Here is a 23,341-nt window from a genome sequence, read left to right as displayed (position 1 = left end):
GTAATGAAATCTTCCTGACTCAAAGGCTGCCTTCCTGTTCACTATTGTGTTTTGATTCTTTAGCTAGGCAAAATTAGGTCATAAAGAGAAATTATGTCTCTCCACAAAACATACATTTGTGTCCCATTAGAGGCATGAGACAGCTACAGTATTTGTCTGTGGAAAATAGTAAAGTTAACTGCTCCACATGAGAATTAAACTCAGAGTTTATGTATTAGATCTCTATGTCCTAATCTGATGTGTTAGCAAGTCCTTGTAGATTATAAAATAGTGATTATAATAAGTACAAAACTTAGAGAAAGCTGAATAATTTTAAGCTGAGGATATTTGTAACTAGCAAAAAAAAAGTTTAGGAAAACTAGGTATATACAAATTCCTACTCTTTAAATACAGAAGCCAAACAAGGGAGAAAAGGTCTTTTATCTGAGTCCCCTTCAAATGGGGTTACTGAGACCAAAGGAATATATACTTAAAAAGATAAAAAGTTCTCTAGGCAGTTACTGCCTACTTTTCAGGCCAGAAGTGACCTAGATTCCTGTAAGTAGTAACTTCAAGAAAACCCAACCAACCAATCAAAAATCCTCTCTTCCAAATGTCCCTTCCCAGTCCTCCACCTAAAAAAATTTTAAATAATTTCAATTCCAAAAAACCATGTATTCTATTCAACTGGTAGCAAATGCTATGAAAAGCTAATATTTGACTTAAATAAATTGAGAAATTTATTCTCAATTAGTAATTAGCATGTGTATACTAGAATAATCAAAATAATGATTTTGATTTTTTTATCTTCCTGAATAATATCGAGTTCACCATTCATGCAACATTTTAAGGTGACAATCCATGCTTAATAATTGTAGTTGGCATTTACATAGAACTTTGAGCTTTACAAAGCCTTTACACATATTAGCTCACTTGATTCTCACAATATCCTTATGAGGTAGGTGTTATAATTACCTCCATTTTAGAAACACAGAATCTCAGACTAGATTAAGTGACTTGCCCAGAGTAATACAACTAGTAAAAGTCTTAGGCAGAATTTGAATTTAGGTCTGCCTGACTTCAAAGCCAACACTCTGCCTACTGGGACACAACTATCTTCAGAACCAAAGAAGCTGTCAGAATGGCATGATGAATAGAGTGCAATATTTGGAATGAGAAAGACATGGGTTTTGAACTAAGACACCTACTAACTTTATGGTCACAGGCAAGTCACTTAAGATCTCTGAGCTCTGTATTGCTAGCTAAGGGTTTATATATTAAAAAATAATACTGATACGTTCACAAGTGTATTTCTGTGAGAGAGAGGTGGGGGGGAGAGAGAGAGAGAGAGAGAGAGAGAGAGAGAGAGAGAGAGAGAGAGAGAGAGAGAGAGAGAGAGAGAGAGAGAGAGAATGTGTATATATACTTTCCTGCAAGGTTATTTGATTTCATTACCAAAATGACAAACTAAAAGTAATTTTCAGTATTTATTAAAATGCTCTTGCCACTTTAATGTATTGATTCAGCATTCTTTTCTACTAAGGTAATCAGAAAATCTAATTATGCTAGTGAGCTGTGGTTATTAGTTTAAAAAAGGAGCTAACACTATTCTGGAAGATGACTGTGTCACATCTTATTAACTAAAATAATTTCTAAAATTATATTACAGAACTTTTTCATAGAATTGAAGGAATAAAAGCCACATACATTCAATTTATATTTATGAGGAAGTCAGGAGAAGAATTTCTATATAAATTAGTTTAGAAAACAGTAGTTAAATTGGTTTGGTGATTATGTATATGTATATATAATAATACAAATGCCCAGTATCTAGGTTTTAGGAGAAAAATTCTGTTTTGCCCTAAATATAGTATAGAGATATAAGAAATAATATGGGAAATACAGGAAAGCCTAGAAAAATAATAAAAGAAAGGCTTAAAAAATATATACACATATATTTCAAATATATGTATATATTTAAGTATATATATATAGAGAGAGAGAATTCATAAACACAAATGAGTATACATGCATATATTGAACATATACATACATGACTATATGAATATGTGCACTATGATATAGGTGTATTATATTTAAATATGTACATATACATATTGCATGTGCATATGTATACATGCTTATTAGAAGCAGCTATGTTACACAGTGAATAGAGTCTTAAATGTGGAGTCAAGAATCCAATTCTTGGATTATAATCTGGCCTTAGTGATTTACTATCTGTATGACCTTGCACGTCACTTAATACCTGTCTGAATCAGTTTCCTCATCTCTAAAATGGGGATAATTATGTCACCTACCTCAAGGGTTTGTTGTGAGGATAAGATGATAAATATTTGTAAAGCTCTTAGCACAGTGCCTATAACATAGTAGCTGTTTAATCATGCTTGTTATATTTATATGTATATCCAATCCATATTCACACTAATCCATGAGATATCAGATTGATTTTCACTTAGGCTTTCCACGTGATCCTGTGATTTAGCACTAGAAGGGACAATGATCTAGCTAAAATTGCTCACTTTATAAAGGAGGAAGGGCCCAAAGTAGGCAAGTGATCTGATTAAAGTCATACAATAGCAGAACATTAACTGGAACTCAGGTGTTGTGTGCTTGAAATCCAGCGTTCTTTCTATTTCATCATGGTTCCTCCCTAAGAGAGTTTGAGGAAATTGGGAAGTAAAGGGCAGGTTTTTTAATATGAATTTTTATGCTAAACATGACTACATGTAATAAGTGTTGGATATTAAACATTTTGCATGGAAGTGATAAACCTGAAATTTTTTTAGTGGCACCTTCTTTAAATCATAGGTTGTATCAAGGTCCCAAGGAGAACAATTTGTGAAACAATAATTAAAAATATATCATTAAAAAGCATGGGGGGGGGGGGGAAGTTTCCAGGGGGAGCTCTGAGAACATGGTCTACTAAAAAGAAAAAAACAAAACAAAACAAATCTTGATTCAGTTGAGAGATATGAAACCTATTTGGGAATAAGGTAATTTACAGGATGTGTTATATGTGGATTTAGCTTGATTTAACAAGTAGTAATTAAGTTTCTACTATATGAAAGGCACTAGATAGACAAAACAAAACAAAAGTGATGCAGTCATTACCCCCAAGCAGTTTACATTTTTTTGGTAGGAGTACAATGTATGCATAGGTAAATACTATAACTTTATTCCTATCCCTCTCTACCTATATTTCTATCTCTAGCCCTTTATCTCTATCTCTACCTCTACATGTCAATTTTTGTCTGAACCTTTGATTTTGTTATTAAAGGTGAGGAACTTTCCCCACCGATTCAGATTGGTTCTTTCTTTGTAAGCGGTTAAGTGCTTGTCCAAGTGTCAAACAGTCAGTGTGTCTCAGTAGTGGAACTTGAAATCAAGGATTACTGACTTCAAGACCAACACTATTCATTATACCAGTCTACTTGAATAAATAACAAATTACATCCAAAATAAGGTAATTAAGGAAGGAAGAGAACACTAACAACAAAAGGGAAATAGAAAAGTTTGTGTAGGAGATAGTACATGAACTGAACCTTAAAGGTCCCAGCCCTGCTGTATAATCTTATTCTTAACACCCTCTGGTACTGATATCATGACCTGATATTTCCTAGCATGGCAAAAGTGTTGAACTACTAATTTTTGTTATTTGGCTGAAAAAGCTGGCTTCTGTATTTCCATAATGCTAATTGATAGTATATCTGATATAAAGTATATTGACAAAGGTGAATAATTCCAAAAATCTTGACCTAATAACTTGTCAAATTCCACTACAAAAAAGATGTATGCACAATTTTCTTTAAACAAGTCAGTAATAATACATACTAATTTAAAGTCTGCAGATTGTTTTATTCACAACAGCCATGGGATGTAGGTAGTACTTGTATTAATATCCCCCTTTTCAGATGAGACAACTGAGACTGAGAATTTAAGTGACTTATCCATGATCAAACAATTAGCAGGTATTTAAGATAGACTTGAAATACAGGTCTCTCCGTTTCCTGATGAGCAGGTTAATTCAGCTTCTTCTGGTGTCTTCTGAAAATGTATTTTTGATGGGTGAATGTCATGCATTAATATGGGTTCTCATTAGAAACTGCTATTCTTTACACTTGGATAGTAGTTTCAGAGGACATAGAATTGCCATATTCCATGATTAGCCATTTTACCCCAAGGTGATTTTAATACAAAAAAGTATAACTTGCTTTTTTTTTAAAAAAAAGAACTCAAAATTATTCTAAATGATGTAATACAAGTAGTAACTTTTCAGTCTAGACATGAAGCTTCTCAGATCAGAAAGAATTAGAAGGAATTATGTTTTATAAGAAAGCAACTATGTAGACAAATGTCAAAAACTTTTCAAATGATCCTTTGTACCTCATAGCAATCATCAGATCATGTCTTTTTTTCTCCTCTTTTAGAATTGCTAATAGTGATGAAATGGAAAGGGGAATATAGGAGATCATTAAGTAGCCCCAGGGATCACATGCATGGCTGCTTCTATGCAAAAAAGTGCCAAAAGGCCCCTGAGACTTCTGCCTGGAACAGTATCAAGCTCTCTTTCTTCTCCAGCATCTGCCATCACAAAGGATTAATGTGAAAACTAAAGGGAGAATTATCTGTTGGGTATGTATGGTACAGTTCGCAAGTCAAGCTTTAAATTACTTGGCTTGGGAGATGTTCCTGAAAGCTGCTATTAGAGAAACTTCCAGCTCTGATGCAAATTGAATTAGCAAGCAGAATGTGCAATTCTAGCCTCCAATGATGATAATTAGCAAAGTATAATGGAAGGAATACTGCCGTGAGAGTCAAGACTTGAGTTCTAGTTCTGGTTCTTCCTCTAAGGACACTGGATTGGGAGGAGGGGGAGAGTGGAAGGGGAAGAAAGTTTCTATTTTCTTTTAAATAATACTCAAGGCAGGCCTGGCTGGGCCAAGCCAGGGACACAAGACATGGGCCCCCCATCTCCATCGTGAAGCCCACAAAGGAGCAGAGGAATGCAGAGCAGGGGCACCTTGCTATTTCGGCATCCAGGTGGGCTCAGGGAGGGTGGGCCGTGGAACAGGTGACTGGTGGACTCTCAGAAACTCAAATAATAAGGCTGTTTGAAGAAATTTTAATAATGGCTGCAAATGAAAGTGTCAGCATCTTTGGTTCAGTATCCTTGGCAGTGGAGTATTTAGACTCCTTATTACCTGACAATCGTCTACAAACCCCATTTAAAAAGTTTGGATTTACATGGTGAATAGTTACACAAAATTTCAGATTGCAGCATGGGGATCACTCATAGTTCATGAAGTGCTCTACTTCTTGTTTTGTTTGCCAGAATTTTTGTTTCAGTTCATACCTTATATACAAAAATGTAAAATTAGAAAGGAAAAACAAGAAACTTGGGAAGGCCAGTGGAAATGTCTCAAACTAATTCTTTTCAATTACTTTTGCATTCAGCTACCTTTGATTTCTGGTACCTGGTTCTTTACAAAGTATTTTGATATTCCCTGTGATTGGGACAGTATGCCAAGATGGCACATGCTATTGACCAGATGTTTTGGTTATGCAGTGATTGAAGATACCTGGCACTATTTTATTTATAGACTTACATCATAAAAATATATACATAAAGTTCATCATGAGTTTCAGGTTCTTTTTGGAATGGAAGCTGAATATGCACATCCTCTGGAAACTCTCATTCTTGGAACAGGATTTTTATTGGAATTTTCATCTTTGGTGGCCATGTAGTCCTCCTTTGGGCATGGGTCACAGTTTGCTTAATAGAAACTTTTGATGTGTATAGTGGTGATGATATTCCTCTCAACCATCTGAAATGCATACTATTTTATACTGGTGCACAGCATCATGATTTACACCACATGAACTTGGTTGGACACTATGCTTCAACGTTTACATGGTGGGATAGACTCTTTGGTATCGACTTTCGATATGTTGCCTATGCTGAAAAGATGAAGAAATTGCAACAGCTGGATAAAAAGACAAACTAAACATTTATAAACTTTCTGGAAGATAAATACATAAGAGAATGGTAGCTAAAATTGCTTCAAGGAGGCCAAAATAAGCATGTATCCTGTCTAAGTGATAAGAACCTTAACAGTCTTCTGTTATCACTCTAGTGAGAACTTTTTTTCTACTTTACATGCAGCCTCTTTGTATGTAGAAATATGTATGTACATAATATATATTTAATTACAGATTTAATGAGCAGATTTAAAAGGTCATCTTACAAAAAAGGCGAAAAAGTTTTTAAAATGTTATGTAAATTTTTCAAACATCTTTTTGAAATTGGTGAGACCATAGATCCTGAAGGAAGATGAAATTGAACATTAGCCTTTTTAAAAGAGAATGCTCCTTGTGGGAAGCCAAGCTTGTGGTCATGACCTCCCTTCTTTTGAAAGTTGAGCATAATTTTTTACAGTCTGCCAAAAGATCAAAATATCAAGAATTTGTGTAAGATTAGATTTTACAAGGAATAAATCAAGCTTCTAATTCAAGGAAGTATTAGCTGCATACACAATTCACCAGTAGCCTTGCATTGCCATTAAGCACAGGATGTATGGGAAGGGCTAAATTTTGATGGTATTCTCATTCAGAAAATTTTGCATCTCCTTTCTAAGGATTCCTGTTTAGTTGCAATGTACTGCTGGTATAATCAAGTTAAAACAGTTCTTGATTGACTTGAGTAGTGGATTTTAGGCTAGAGATTTTTGCAATGTACTTAATTTTTTTTTTTTAATTGAGGAAACTTTCTTGCTACTCCAATGGTTTTGCTTTTCTTATGTCTCTAGCGTTTACATGATTTTGATCTGTATGCTGTAACAGTGAACTGACTTGGTGCTGTTTGCATTTGTGGCTATTCAAATAAAGATATTCTTGATATGTGAAAAAAATTAATAATACTCCAGTTAGCTGTAACTCACTAGACTACACAGTGGTGTTCCCCTCAGTCACATATGATTTATTGTTGATGACAGTTTCATCACACGCACACACACACACACACGCACACACACACACCATTGCTTTCCTTTTCTAAGCCTCAATTCCCTTACTAATTAAGCAAAGGAATTGGAGTAGAAAAGCTCTAAGTGTCCTCCCAAATCTAATATATGATGATTTCATTCTTGTTCATTTCTTTGTCTATTCTCAAACTGTCATTCCAGGAGGAGTTCTATAATGCCATTTCTTCTGCTAAATATTCTGAGTCTATGAGGGAATTCAGGCAGCTGTGAGAAAGGAAGGCTGCCAAAACTCTGTGGGGAAGTAGCACAATCATAATGTACTTGTGTGGTTTTGTTTCTTCAGGGTGTGGAAAACAACAAAAGCAAGTTGTTTTGAATATTAGTGAAGTTTTATTATATGGGCATAAAAGTGCAACATTGGTAGGTTATCAAATGAAGTTTAAAATTGAATCTGTCATTTGATCTCTGTCTTTAGATTTCTTTCTTCATTTTTCTTGCTCTTTGGTTTCACCTGGTGGAAATGGATTACATATAAATGAAGTTTGTGAAAGAAAAGAAGTATTGCACTACCACTGGAAAAATTTTTACAAAAAAATTAATGGAGTAAATTTTCAATTTTTAATATTAAGAACATAAAAAATGCTTCAAGGTGAAAAAAAATCTGTATCTTCGGTCCTCACTCTCTAGGAATTCCTGATCTGGCAACTTCTATATGACTTCCTTACTCTGCCAATTTAAATCTTGTACTATTTGCTAATATTTTAGAATGGTGAGTAAGGCTATTAAGAGTGATAATTTACCTTAATAAGTTATCATGCGTACTCTTGTATAAACAAGGAACTCTGGAATATTGAAGAATATACCACCAAAAATGTTATATTTATACTCATGTAATGATCTAAATATCACCATTATCCATGGCTTTGTGGTAGAGAAACAAATGAACAAGTCAAATTTTGAATGCCTATGGCTTTGATGAATATTGTTTTAATAAAGTTAATAATTAAAAATATAATAAATGCTTATTTCTTGATTATATAAATTGAATTTTGCCTCACATGTATCAGGATCATTAATAAATATCTCATTTACTACCATAAGTCTATTATTTAAAAGGTAATAATGAGGCTAATTAGGCTAATTTTCATAAGGCTCTATAGTTAACGCTATTAAGTTTATAGTTAATAGTTGTATTTCCTGTATGTCCTGTGATTACTTCTCAGAAATAAACTTCTTAGAAATAAAACTGAAAGTGCACAGCCAAGATGTAAGAGTAGAGGCAGTCACCCAGTTAAACCTCCCCATATTCCCCTCCAAACAATTTTAATATAACACTTCATATCGAATTCTGGCATGGCATAGCCAATCAAAGGTTGGGGGTGAGATTTTTACAGCCTAAGAAAACTCAGGAGGTGAAGTGTTTGTGACACTTGTGTGAGGGTTAATCCAGAGCTCACATCATAAGAATACTAGAAGTGGTCCTTAGATGAGGTTGCTATAGTAGCACTAGTAGTTTCAGATCTCAGCAGAGAAATTGTAAGAGGATTAGACAACTGGCCCTAAAGAAATTACGGGCAACCTTGTGCTGACACTGGGCATAGGGCCAAGTGCTATGGGGCAATTCTATTGCTTATACACAAGGGTTGCAGTTCAGGGACAGAGAGTAACACTAATGCTCACCTGCAGGGGAGCAGGATCCCTTCCTTTGTAAAGACCATAGCATGGACCAGAAGAACAGTGCCTGCCTTTCTCCTCAGATCATACTACTTTGAAAGCACTCAAAATTTCTTGGGCCCCCTGAACTAGCCGGTCAGATAGTACCTGGAAAAAGCCTGAAAGTTTGAAAAGAAATTTCCTACATTCAGGTGGGGAAAGTCTAAATTTAAAGTCAAGAAATAGGCTAAAAAAAGAGAAAACAACAAAAAAGAATCTGACCATAAAAACCTATGATGGTGACAAGGAAAATAAGGGCACATTTGGAAGAGGATGACAATGTGGAAATAGCTACAAGTAAAGCTTCAAAGAAAAAATATAAAGTTGACACAAGCTCAACAAGAGTCCATATAGGAGTTAACAAAAGAGATGAGAGTGGGAGAGAAAAAATTGGGAAAAGAAATGAGAACAATGCAAAAAAATACAAAACTAGAATGAATAAGTTGTGAAAAGAAACACAAAAATTTAGGAGGAGAACAACACTTTAAAAACAGAATTAGTCAAGAGAGGCATAAAAAAATCATTAAAGAAAAGATCTCCTTAAGAAATTGAATTGGCCAAGTGGCAAAAAAAAAAAAAGTACAAAAATTCACCCGTTAAATAAAATAATTCCTTAAAGATTAGAATTGGGAAAGTGGAAGCTAATGACTACATGAGATATGATAAAAATAATTTTAAAAATCCAGAAGAATTTAAAAAATAGAAAAATGTGAAACATTTGAAATTTAAAAAAAAAACTGACCTGGAAAATAGATCAAGGAGAGGTAACTTAAGAACTATCGGACTACTTCATAAAAGAGTGTAAACATCATATTAAAAGAAATAATAAATGACAATTTCCCCAATATCCTAAACCAGGTGCGGGAAACCTGACGTCTTGAGGCCATATGTGGCCCTCTAAGTCCTCAAGTGTGACCCTTTGACAGAATCCAAACTTCACGGATCAAATTCCTAAAATAATTTACTGTCTATTTTGTCTTGCACTTAATTTTCCTTTTAGAATCTAGATTATTTCCCTTCATTACTTATATGTTTAGAAGAGACAGAGAGAGAAAGAGAAAGACAGAGGGGGGAGGGAGGGAGAGAGTGAGGAAGGGAGAAAGAAAGAAAGAAAGAAAGAAAGAAAGAAAGAAAGAAAGAAAGAAAGAAAGAAAGAAAGAAAAAAGAAAGAAAGAAAGCAAGAAAGCAAGAAAGCAAGAAAGCAAGAAAGCAAGAAAGGAAGGAAGGAAGGAAGGAAGGAAGGAAGGAAGGAAGGAAGGAAGGAAGGAAGGAAGGAAGGAAGGAAGGAAGGAAGGAAGGAAGGAAGGAAGAGAAAAAAATAGTAGGAGAGATCCCCAAATGAAAATTCCCAGGAATATCATAGTCAAATTCAGAGCTCCCAGATAAAGGAGAAAAATATTTAAAGCAGCCAGAAAACAGCTATTTAACTATGGTGGATCCATAGTCAGGAACACAGAAGATTCAGCAGTTTCCACATTAAAGGAATAGAGGTCTTGGAATATGATATCCCAGAAGGCAAAAGAGTTAGGATAACATCCAAAAACACCCTATTTCCAAAAACTGAGTACAATTCTTTGGAGGCATAATTTGACATTTCATGAAACAGGGGATTTACAAGAATTACTGATGAAAATACCAGGGCTGAAAAGATTATTTTACATTCAAAAACAAGTTTTAAGAGAAGTATATAAAGGTAAACATGAAAAAGAAATCTTAAGAGACTTAACAAGGTTAAACTATTTATATTCCTATATGGGAAGAAGATACATGTGATTCCTAGGAATGTTATCATTATTAGGGAAGTTAAAATGAATCTACATAGTCAGGGAACACAGGTGTGAGTTAATTATGTTAGGATGATTTAAAAAAAAAGATGAAGGATGAAAAAGAAACATGAAAGGAAAAGAAAAAAGAAGGATGAAAGGAGGAGAGAAACAATGAGGAGAATTATCTCATGTAAATGAGGTACAAAAAGAAGAGCTTTTTATATAGAGAAGAAAAAAAGGAGATGGCAAGCAAAGCTTGAACTTCACTCCTTTTCATTAAAATTATGAAGATATGAATACACACAAAATTGGACTTAGAAATGTATTGTACCCAAAAGAGAAGTAGGAGGAGAGAGGGATAAGAGAAGGGCAAGGTGATAAAAGGTTGGGATGAGGGATGATTAAGGGAGATAGTGGTCACAAGTAAAACAGTTTTTTGGTGGAATGGAGAGAAAGAGACAGAGAGATGGAGAGAGAGAGAGAGAGAGAGAGAGAGAGAGAGAGAGAGAGAGAGAGAGAGAGAGAGAGAGAGAGAGGAAACAGAAGAAATAAAAATAGATTGGAAGAAAATATGCAGTTATCATAACTGTGAGTATGAATAGCATAAACTCATGTATAAAACAGAAACAGATAGCAGAATGGATTAGAAAACAAAATCCCACATGTTTACAAGAAACACACAAAATAGGAAGACAAATTTTGAGTTAAAATAATGAAATCTATTCTAATGAATCTATTGTGATTCAGCTGAAGAAGAAAATTTAGAGATAGTAATCATGATCTATCTTTCTGAAATGTACTATAGACAATGAAGGAATTTTGATACTAAACATATATGCACTGAAAGGCAGTAACTTAGATTCTTAGAGGAAAGTTAAATACAGTAGGAAATAGCAAAACTATACTAGAGGGTACCCTCAATTTTCCCCTTTCAGAATTAGATAAATCTAAACATAATATAAATGAAAAGAAGTTTAAAGGATTTTTATAAAGTTGGATATGGTAATGACCAGTAAGTAGGTGGCACAGTGGATAGAGTGCTGAGCCTCGAGTCAGGAAGATAAATATTTTGTCAGACATTGACTAGCTCTGTAACCCTGGGCAAATCACTTAACCTTATTTGTCTTATTTTTCTCATTTATAAAATGAACTGGAGAAGGAAATGTCAAGTCATTCTACTGTTTTTGCCAAGAAAACCCTAAATGGTGTCAAGAAGAGTCAGACATGAGTGACAAGAGATTGAATACCAAAAAAAATATGATAGACCTCTGCCAAAAATTGAATGGGAATAGAAAGGTGTATACCTTTTCCTCAGCTGTACATGATACCTTCACAAAATTTGACCATGTGTTAGGATATAAAAACCTCATAGTCAAATGCAAAAATGCACAAAAATTAAATGTTCCATCTTTAGGTCATAATACAATAAAAATTAAATTCAACAAAGAGTAATGGAAACATGGATTAAAATTAATGGCAAACAGAATAATTTCATCCTACACAATGAATGGGTAAAATAACAAATCATCAAAAGACCAACAAATAATTTCAATAAAGAGAATGACAAAAATGGGACAACATGACAAAATTTGTGGGATATATCCAAAGTAGTACTTAGGAAAAAATGTCTATCCATCAATGCTTATATTAACAGAAAAGAAAAAGAGCAGATAAATGAATTGAGTATGGAATTTAAATAAACTTGGAAAAGAATATGTTAAAAATCTGTTTTTAAAAAAATATCAAAATAGAAATCTTAAAAATAATAAAGAATAATAAAATGGAAAGAAAAAAGTATTGAATAAATAAAAAGTGAGAGTTGGTTGTATGGGGGAAAAACAATAAAAGAGATAGACCATTGATCAATTTAATATAGAAAGACAGGAGAAAAAAACCACCAGTATCAAAAATGAAAATAAAAAAGATAAATATGTCACTAATGAAGATAAAATTAAAGCAACTATTAAGTGTTATTTTGCCCAATCATATGCTAACAAAACTGACAGGCTAAGTGAAATCAATATTTCCCCATAATGGAAATTTCACAGACTAAAAGAGGAAATGGAATATTTAAAAAGCCTATCTTAGAACAAGAAATTGAATAAGTCATAATTTTGTACCCTAAGAAAAAACCCCAGGACCTGATGAATTTACAAGTGAATTCTATCAAACATTTATAGAACAATTAATAGCAATATTTCAAAACTATTTGAAAAAAAATATGTTAAGTAGGAGTCTTACCAAATTCCTTTCATGACAGAATATACTTTTGATACCTAAACCAGAAAGATAAAAAACCAAGACAGAAATCTATAGGTCAATTTCCATAATGCATATCAATGCAAAAATTTTAAATAAAATGTATTGAAGAAGATTATAGCAATATATCACCAACATCACACACTATAATCAGGTGAGATTTAAGCTAGTATTATAGGACTGGTTCAACATTAGTGAATCTATAAATACAAGTGATCTGTTTAATAAAAATCATAAGATTATAGTAATAGATACATTACAAATAATATATACTCATCTTTTTTGATAAATTACATCTATTTCTCTTAAAATACTAAAAAACTGGAATAAATGGAGTTTTTCTGAAAATGATAAGTGGTATCTACCTAAATCTAAGAGCAAGCTATTTTTATATAATGGGAATAAACTAGAATCCTTGTCAATGAGATCAGTGATTAAGCAAAGAAGTTCATTATCACTGTTATTATTCAATATTCTACTAGAAAGGGATGTAGGGTTCATTCAGGGAGGATCAGTACCAGTACCTTTGGTGTGATGGCTGCAGAGCCCTTTTCAGGGCTCTTCCATCTTTGGTGTCTACCTGTTCCACCTAACTCTCACCTGTGGCTCCAAGATGATGCAGCATGCACAGCGGCCACATTCCGGTAACTGTTTAATTAGATGGGCCAAACCAGGGTGAGGGTAACCAAGGGTTCTCAAAACCGTTGGTGAGTTAGGGAGGTGTCTACCTCAAGCATGGGAAGACTTCATTTGGTGGAATGGGTGGTTGAGAACAATTTGTTCCAACGGCCATGAAGGCAGATGAAGCAGGCAATGTGGAGCACTTAGAGCTTGGTTAGACACTAAAGATGTCAAGGTCATACACTGCATCCTGAGCCATCATCAGCCATCTTGACTCTGTCCTGCTACTGCACTATGACTACTCCAGAGGAGAGAGTGAGACTGACAACTTAGTGCAACTCTGCCTCAATTAAATCCAGTTTATGTACCAATCAAAAGACATCACCCATACCATTTCACTATTGTGTCTCAAAGTCCTGTGGCGATAGGCAAGTGATGAAGCAGCAGGTGCAGATACACTAGGACCTGTAGTTATAACCCTGCACACAGGTGGCCCAGGCCATAGGGTCATTTCTCACTGGAAGCAGCAGTGGGACTCAGAAGCCTCCTGGGTGTCTGAGCAGCCTCTTAAGGGTCACACTGCTCACCTTCTGGTGTGAGGAAGGGGGCTAGAAAAGGTGCCCTAAACATTGCCTAGTTACCCAACCCTGACTTGATTATTGCCCCAGGTGAGGAATCTCACTATGCAGCCGAAACACAAAAAAAAGGTACGAAAACATCTACAAAGATGATTTCACTCACCATTGGTGCATGGAACGTGCATACACTAATAGACAGCACAAAATCCAGTAGACCTGAAAGAATTGCTCTTGTTGCAAGGGAACTCAACAGGTATCACATCCAAATAGCAGCCCTGAGTGAAACAAGGTTGGCAAATGAAGGCCAACTTACTGAGGTTGGAGCTGGATACAACTTTTTCAGGAGTGGGCACAGTGAAGGGAAGTGCCATGAAGCTGGAATGGGTTTTGCAATCAAAACCAATCTAATCAGCAAGCTGGCATGCCTGCCAAAAGGAATGAATGACAAGCTCATGACAATGAGATTGCCACTTGCAGGAAAATGACATGCAGCATCATCAGTGCCTATGCTCCCACCATGACAAACCCTGATGAAGTCAAAGAAAAATTTTATGAAGATCTAGAAAGCTTTATTGTCAATGAGCCAAAAGAGGATAAGCTTATAATTCTGAGAGACTTTAATGCTAGATTAGAGTCAGACTACCAGACTTGGCAGGGAGTCCTAGGGAAGAATGGAATTAGAAACAGCAACAACAATGGTCATTTACTGCTGAAGACTTGTGCATCACATGGCCTTCTCATCATCAACACAGTCTTCCCCTTACCAAAACACAATAAAACTTCATGGATGCACCCTTGCAGCAAACATTGGCATCTAATAGATTATATGATTGTAAGGAGAAGAGACAGACAAGATGTGAGAGTGACAAAGGCAATGTGTGGTACAGAGTGCTGGACTGATCAGAAACTTATCCTTTCTAAGCTAAATATCTGCATTCATCAAAAGTGCCGAACCCAAGGCAAAATGGCTACCAGAAGAATTAATGTCAACAAATTAGAGCTCTCCTCTGAGCACGAACAGTTTGCTGCTGACTTGGAGGGAAAGTTGAGACAACATACAGTTGGCAACAGTGGAGCAGAAAAGGAGTGGGCAGTGTTCAGAGATTTGGTGTACAGCACTGCATTTGCTCATCTGGGTCAGAACACTCACAAACACCAAGACTGATTTGATGAAAATGATGGGGAAATTCAGAAGCAGCTAAATGAAAAATGAGAATTCCACAGGATTTACCAGCAGGATAGTTCATCCACCTCTAAGAAGGCAGCATTCAATTCTATCAAAAGAAAAGTACAAGCAAAGCTTAGAGAGATGCAGGATTCCTGGCTCAGTAGGAAGGCAGATGAAATTTTTATGCTGATAGTAACAATCCAAAGCACTTTTATGATTCCCTGAAAGCTATTTATGGACCAAAAACCTATGGTGCATCACAACTACTCAGTGCTAAGGACATGATCATAGAGAAATGGGCTGAACACTTGAATAGTGTTCTCAACACACTATCATCAATCAATGCTGAGGCTACTGACCTTTTACCTCAGGTTGAATTCAATCACTCCTTAGCTGAGCTTCCAACTGAAAAAAAGGTTTTTGAGGGCCATTAGGGTCCTTTCATGTGGTAAAGCACCTGGTGCTGATTCTATTCCAGCTGAGTTTTACAAAGTAGGGGGACTATTGCTCATACAAAAGCTGACTGAAATTTTCCAGGTTATATGGCAAGAGAAGATTACCCCCAGGAGTTCAAGGATGCCTCCACTGTACATATAAGGTACATATAAGTACATATAGTACATATGTACTATAAGGGTAAAGGGAATAGGTTGTCCTGTGACAATCACAGGGGGATCTCTCTCTTAATCACTGCTGGCAAAATTCTTGCTAGAGTCCTCCTTAATAGGCTGATCCTTCACCTGGAAGATGGTCATATATCTGACAGTCAGTGTGGCTTCAGAAAGGGCTGAGGAACAGTCAATATGGTGTTTGCTGCCTGACAACTCTAGGAGAAATGCCAGGAGCAGAACAGAGGTCTGTACACAATGCTTGTAGATCTGACCAAGGCCTTTGACACTGTTAGCTGTGAGGGCTTATGGAAAATTATGTCAAAATTTGGTTGCCTGGAGAAGTTCATCAATATTGTACATCAATTTCATGATAGCATGTTTGCCCAGGTTCTAGATAAAGGACAAAGCTCTCACGCCTTCCCAGTCACCAGTGGAGTGAAACAGGGCTGTGTGCTTGCTCCCATGCTTTTTAGCATGATGTTTTCAGCCATGTTGACAAATGCTTTCAATGAGGATGAACACGGCATCAAGGACAACTACTGTACTGATAGTAAGCTCTTCAATTTAAGAAGGTTACAAGCCAAGATCAAAGAGAAGGGAGTGTTGGTGCATGTTTTTCTGTTTGCAGATGATTGTGCACTCAGTGCAGCCTCTGAAGCTGAAATGCAACAAAGTATGGATCAATTCTTTGCTTCCTGTGCTAATTTTGACCTAATAATTAACACCAAAAAGTCACAGGTGCTCCATCATCCACCACCACACCATCCATACATGGAACCATCGATTACAATAAATGGAGAAGTTTTGAATGCTGTGGATAAGTTCACTTACCTTGGTAGTGTACTTTCCAGGAATGTACACATTAACAATGAATGTGCACATTGCCAGAGGTAGCTCAGCATTTGGGAGGCTCTGAAGAAAAGCTTGGGAGAGAAGAGGTATTAGACTGACTAGCAAATTGAAGGTCTACAGAGCCGTTGTGCTGCCCTCTTTTTTGTAGGCTTGTGAAACATGGACAGTCTACCAGTGTCATGCCAGGAAACTGAACTGCTTCTACTTGAACTGTCTTAGGAAGATTCTGAGGATCACGTGGCAGGATAAGGTACCATGCACTGAAGTCCTTGATTGAGATGAATTGCCAGGTATTCAAACTATGCTTCAGAGAGCGCAACTCCGATGGGCTGACCACGTTGTTTGAATGCCAAATGTACATTTGCCAAAAAGACTATTTTATGGAGAACTTGCATGGGGCAGGCAATCACATGGCCAGAAGAAACAATGCAAGGGCATTTTCAAGGTTTCTCTCAAGAACTTTGGATTTGACTGGGCAACATGGGAAACACTGGCACAAAACTGCTCAGTGTGACATGCACACAGAAGAAAACATTCTGTACTCTTTGAGCAAAGCAAAATTGAGACAGCACGAAGTAAACGTATGATGCACAAATTTGGGATAGTCACCCCAAATATTCACATGGACTATCTGTGCCCAACCTGTGGTAGAGCATTCTGAGCTCATATTGGTCTGATCAGTCACAGTTGGACACACTGAAATTTCACTTTAAAATGGTGATGTCATTTTGGTCCTCTTTGAAGACAAAGGACAACCACCACCACCACCACCACTAGAAAGGCCACTTATAGCAAAAAGACAAGGAAAAGAAATTTAAGGAAGGAGAACAGGCAATGAAGAGACAAAACAGATGATATTACAATATAGAGGACGCTTTAGAATGAAATAAAAAAGCTAGACGAAACAAAAAAAAAACTTAAATCCACAGAAATCATTAGCATTTTGATATACTACCAATAAAATCCAGAAGAGATAAAAAAGAAATTATATTTAAAACAACTGTAGGCAACATAAAATAACTGGAAACCCACCTTTCAAGTAAAAAGGAGGAGTTATATAAAAGGAATTACAAAATAATTTTCACACAAATAAAGCAGAGCTAAACAATGAGAGAAATATCAATTGCTCATGGATAGGTGAAGCCAATGTAACAAAAATGAAAATTCCACTAAATTAATTTATTTATACAGTGCCATATCAAAAAATACTATCATAGAATTATTTTATAGTTAGAAAAAATAATTTTAAGAAAACTTTACCTGGAAGATCAAAAAGTCAAGAATATCAAAGAAACTGATGAAAAACTATGAATAACGGTGGCATAGAAATATCAGATTTAAAACTGTCTTACAAACTGGTGGTTATCCTTTGGTACTGTCTAAAAAATAGAATAGTAGGACAGTGGAATAGAATAGGTACCTAAGACACAGTAGTAAATAACTAAATAATCTAGTGTTTGGTAAATCCAAAGATCTTAGCTTTGGGGACAAGATTCCAATATTTAATCACTGCAAAACTACAAAGCAGCTTGGAAGGCATAGACCAACATCTCACAAAATTTACCAAGATAAGGTCAAAATGGATTTATAATTTATATGTAAAGGGATATTTCATGAGTTAATTAGAGGAGCATGATAATTGTACATGTCAGATCTATACATAAAGGAATAGTTTATGACCAAGCAAAATAAAGAGGATGACAGAGGAAGTAAAATGGGTTGTTCTGATTGCATGAAATTTTTTTAAAAAGTTTTTGCACAAACAGAACTAATACAGACAAAATTAAAAAAGAAAGCATGAAGCTAGGGGGAAATCACAGCAAGTTCCTCTTACAAAATTCTTGTTTCTGAAATTAAAATGTGAATTATCAAAAACTGAAATATTGTAAGAGATATAAACAGGCAGTTTTCAGAAGAAAATAATCAAAGTTATCAACAGTCAAATGAAAAATATTCTCTGGATTTCTCCAGAGTTATTTTCCTATTGATTAGAAAAATCTAGATAAAAAAAGAAACTCTGAGATACCACATAACACCTACCAGATATGGTAATATGAGAGAAAAAAATGACAAATGCTGGAGGGAATGTGGAAAAATAGGTACACTAATGCACTATTTGTGGACTTGTCAAGTAGTCCAAACATTCTAAACGACACTTTGGAACTATAGCCAAAAGATATACAATTCAGCATATCCTTTTACTCAGCAATACCACTACCAGCTCTGTGTCACAAAGAGATTAAAATAAAAGATGCATGTCTACAAAAGCATTTATTGAAGCAGTAAACATTTAGCAATTGAGGGGATTCACATCAATTGATGAATGACTGAACAAGTTGTGCTATATGGTTGTAATCAGATATTATTTTCCTGTAAAAATGATAAGCAAGGTGGTTTCAGAAAAAATGTAAGACAAGTGAAGTGAGCAGGAAATCATTGTACATAGTAACAGCAATGTTGTAAGGATAATTAAGTGAAAGATTTAGCTATTCCAATCAAGTTAATTCAAGGACAGTTCTGAAGGACTTATGATTAAAAAATGCCATCCACCTCCAGAAAGAGAATTGTGAACTCTGAGTAAAATTGAAGTACAATTTTCTTTATTTCATTTTTCTTTTGAAACATGATTAATATGGAATTATGTTTTTTTTTATAATTTCACATGTATAATTGATATATTGTTGCCTTTTCAAAGGGTGAGGGAGTTGAAGACGGGAGAGAATTTGGAATTCAATTTTCTAAAATAATGTCTAAAATGAATAATAATTTTTAAAGAAATGAAACAGGAGAGGATTCTGGGAAGATGACTAAGTCATAAAATTCCAAGCTGTCCAGATTTTCTCCACAAACAAGATAAAAGAGTGCCTCAGGATCAATGTAGAATACAAAAATAAGAAGAGTTGGGGTACAACAGTGGTCCTCCTGGAAAAACTGAAGGTCTGAAGAAAGATCCCAGGAGAGAGGCTCTGCCCAAGTGAAGTATAAACACCCTTGAAACAGCTAACAGTGAGCCTTGGGGGCAGGTGGGTTGAGAGGTACTCTGGACCCCAACCACAGGAATTTTCCTTTCCCAAACAGTATGGGGAGTCATGCATCTGAGTAGGGAAAGATTGAGGGAGCCTCAGCTGACAAGAGATGCTAGGCCTAGCAATGCAGCTGTGCGGACAAGATGAGATTCTGAATGAAAAAGGACCAGCACACATCCAGTGAAGGGAGAAGTGGGGGGAGGGGTGCACTGCTGGCTTTGGGCACTTACAAGAGAGTTGAGTTTTCAGTCTTGGTTACAGGCCAGAGAGGAGAACTAAAAGTCATAGCTAATGGTGGGTTCTCAGGGAGCTAGAGCATTTCCAGCATAGTGTGCCAAGCAGCCCTAGCTGTGGCATGGAGGAGGAAGAAAGCGAAGAGGAAAGAAGGATAGAGGTTGAGCCCAGGACAAAATTCAAAAAAATAGCAGTAAGAAGGACCCTGAGGCTAGAGGCATCATCCTCCACAATCAAATATCAGAGATAGGTAGAACAATAAGCTGCTATTTTCTTTTTAATGAGCAGGCAAAGGAAAAATAATAGAAAGTTACAGTAGAAATAGAGAAGACCAGGGTTCATCTTCAGAGGAGGTTACTGAAGCAATTCATAGAACTAAAAAAATACTACAAAAATCATATAAAAGAACAAGGATTTCTATTTTAAAAAGGAATGACAATCCAAGAAAAATGAGATTATGAAAAGAAAGTCAGCCAACTGGAAAAGAAGGTGCAAAATCTTAACAAAGAAAATAATTCCTTGAAAATTATAATTAGACAAAGGGAAGCCAGAAGTTATAAGAGATAAAGAAATAATAAAAGCAAAATAGAAAGAATAAAAATGTAGAAGAGAATATGAAACATCTTAGAAAAACAACTGATCTGGAGAACAAATCAAGAAGAGAAAACATTGGAATAATCAGACCACCTGAAAGCAACAATAAAAAAGTCTTGATACAATGATACAGGAAATAAAGAAAATTGTACTGAAGTGATAGAATAAGAGGGAAAAGTAAAATAGGAAAAAAAAACCACTGATGGCAACCTGAAAGAGATCCTTAGAGGAAAACCTACAGGATCATTACAGCCAAGTTCTGAAACCCCCAGGTTAGGAGAAAATATTATGAGCAACAAGAAAAAAATTCAAATATGGCAGAGACACAATTAGAATTACACAGGACCTATCAGTGACTACACCAAAAGACCACAGATCTTGGAATATTATATATCAAAGAGCAAAAGAACTGGAGTTATGGTATAGCACATACCCAGCAAAGTTAAGTATAATCCTGAATGAAAAAAATGAAAAAAAATGGGCATACAATGAATTGTCAGATTTTGGAATTTTATTGCGAAAAAGACTAGGACTAAATAGAAAATTTGACATACAAGGTTCAAGAGAAATAGAAAGCAAACTTCAAAGACATGGTACTCAATAAGGAAAACCTGTTTGCATTTTATATGTAGAAGTGTAAACTGCATGTCTAAGATGGTTATTAGCAATTGAGTAGTTTGAAAGAGTGAGGTTTGATGTGATTCTAAAAAGCAAAATAATATAGGAAAAGGCAAAAAGTAATTATCTCACACAAATGAGGTACAAGTGGAAGAAGTGATACAAAGGAATTAGATGGGAGAGGAGGGTGGATAGATTTGGAATCCTACCTACCCATCAGAAATAGGTTAAAAAGGGAATATGTATGTATACATGTATGTATGTATGTATGTGTGTGTGTGTATGAAAGTCTTATAAATACAGACAGAAAAAAGAGGGCAAGGGAATAGGAAGGAGGGAGAGGATAAGGGAGGGACAGGGAATAGGATAAGGAGGTATAAAAGGATGTGTAGATTAACAGGAACTGGATAAAGAGGGAACAACATATATTTAGAAGACTATAAAATGTAAATTCAGAATGAAATTAGAGTAAGGAGATAGGGTGGAGGGAGAAGATAATGGAGGAATTCTTAGAGGGTGGTAGATGAAGGAATAGGAGGACAAGATAGTGAGTAAAAGTAGAGGAATGTAGAGGGATAAGAAGAGGGTGAGAAGGAGAGTGAGGAAAATAGAAAGGAGAAAAGTATTCACAAAATTATAGCTTAGAATGTGAATGGGATGAATATACCCATAAAATGGAAACTGATTGCTGATTAAAATTTGGAATTCTATAGTATTTTGCTTTAAGGAAATGCTATAAAAATGAGAGATATATGCAAACATAAAATAAATGTGAGGTGTAGAACTTATTATGAAAATATCAGAGACAGTAATCATAATCTCAGACAAATTTAAAGTTAAAATTACATTTAACCAAAAGAGAAAAATAGAGAAATACTATAGGTCAGCCCCATTAATCATTTGTTTTAGACCACATAAAATAACTAGATAGTACAAAAATGAGAATATACCTTCCAAATTAGCCATTGGAATTACATGAATATAAATACAAAATGCCTTTTATATGAATTTAGATCTAAATAATTGAAGTAATATCTATTGTGCATAGGTAGATAAAGCTAATATAATAAAAATGGCAATTTTACTTAATTAACCTAGCCATGTAATACCATCCCAATTAAATTACTAAAGAAATCTTACTGAGTTAGAAAAAATAATACCACAGTTCATTTGGAAGAGCAGAGGATCAAGAACTTCAAGGAAACCAAGGAGAGGAGGAGACATGTGAAGGAACTAGATTCAGTAGTGTCAGACCTTAAATCATATTACAAGGTGAGAGCAGTGTTGAAGTATAAAATGAATAACTTTGATTATTTTAAATTAAAATTTTCCTGCATAAATTAAACCTGTATAGCCAAGAATAGAAGGAATACAGAAAATTGGGGGGAAAATTCTCACAGACAATCTCCTAAATAGAAAGTTATTGGATCGGAATAATGTTGTGGTGCAGGAAATGATGAGCTGGTGGATTTAGAAAAATATGGAAAGACTTGGTCCTTATGAAGGAAGATGCTATTCGCCTTCAGAGAAAAGGAAGAAAAGTGGAAATATTTGTAATGTGGTCTTTTGAATACGTATTTGAGTGTATATGTGTATGTTCATGGATATTTATGCATACATATGTACATATAAGTGTATATATGTGTATATATTTACATAGCTGTGCTAGATAGCGTGTGTATGTGTATGTGTGTACTGTAGCTGTCTTGGGGGGTAGGAAGGGGAAAAATAAAATACAAAGTGCACAGTAAAGGATCCATGAAAACTTACAAGGAAGAAAAGAAAAGGTACAGCTTGGAAAATAATAACTAGTATTTATTATATAGATTTTCTTGAAATCAAAATTTATTGCTTTATATTGAATCATCTCTTATGTACTGTTGTGTATATGACAATTATTTTTCTTTTCTTATTTTGTATTTAAGTTTAAAATAAATTCAAGCATAATGAAAAAATTAAGAAACTAAACTGAAGTTATGCAGTTTATTCAACTTTACTAAACAGTCACATTTCTGGAATAATTATTTTATCAAGGAATTAATCAGCATCCTTTGTTACTAGGTTGGGGACACAAAAGAAGGGAAGTCAAAATAGCTTCTGGGATTCATCTCAAAGAATCTATTTAAGAAACTCATTCAGATGAAGTCCTATCACTGCTTAAGACTGTTAGAGGAGAGTATTCCCAGGAGAGAGGAAAACTATGTCACTGACTTATATGTGAAATCACAAAATGACAGAATTGGTAGGGTCCTTGGTGGCTACTTCCCTTCCTCCCCACCTCACTTCTTTTTAAAGATGAATAGACTAGATAGTGAAGTGAT

General features: G+C 35.1%; 1 protein-coding gene and 1 pseudogene across 3 annotated transcripts in view; one reads left to right on the top strand and one right to left on the bottom strand.

Annotated features, from left to right (window-relative positions):
• GALNT13 (polypeptide N-acetylgalactosaminyltransferase 13) overlaps positions 1-23,341 on the bottom strand; it is an 800,956-nt gene that overhangs the window by 148,237 nt on the left and 629,378 nt on the right. The window lies entirely within an intron of this gene.
• Positions 4,434-6,246, top strand: LOC140505732 (methylsterol monooxygenase 1 pseudogene; annotated as a pseudogene).

This window comes from Notamacropus eugenii, chromosome 5 (genome assembly GCF_028372415.1).
Source record: "Notamacropus eugenii isolate mMacEug1 chromosome 5, mMacEug1.pri_v2, whole genome shotgun sequence".
NCBI lineage: Eukaryota > Metazoa > Chordata > Mammalia > Diprotodontia > Macropodidae > Notamacropus > Notamacropus eugenii.
Note: the sequence above shows the minus strand (reverse complement) of the source record. Positions and strands in the feature narration are given on the sequence as shown.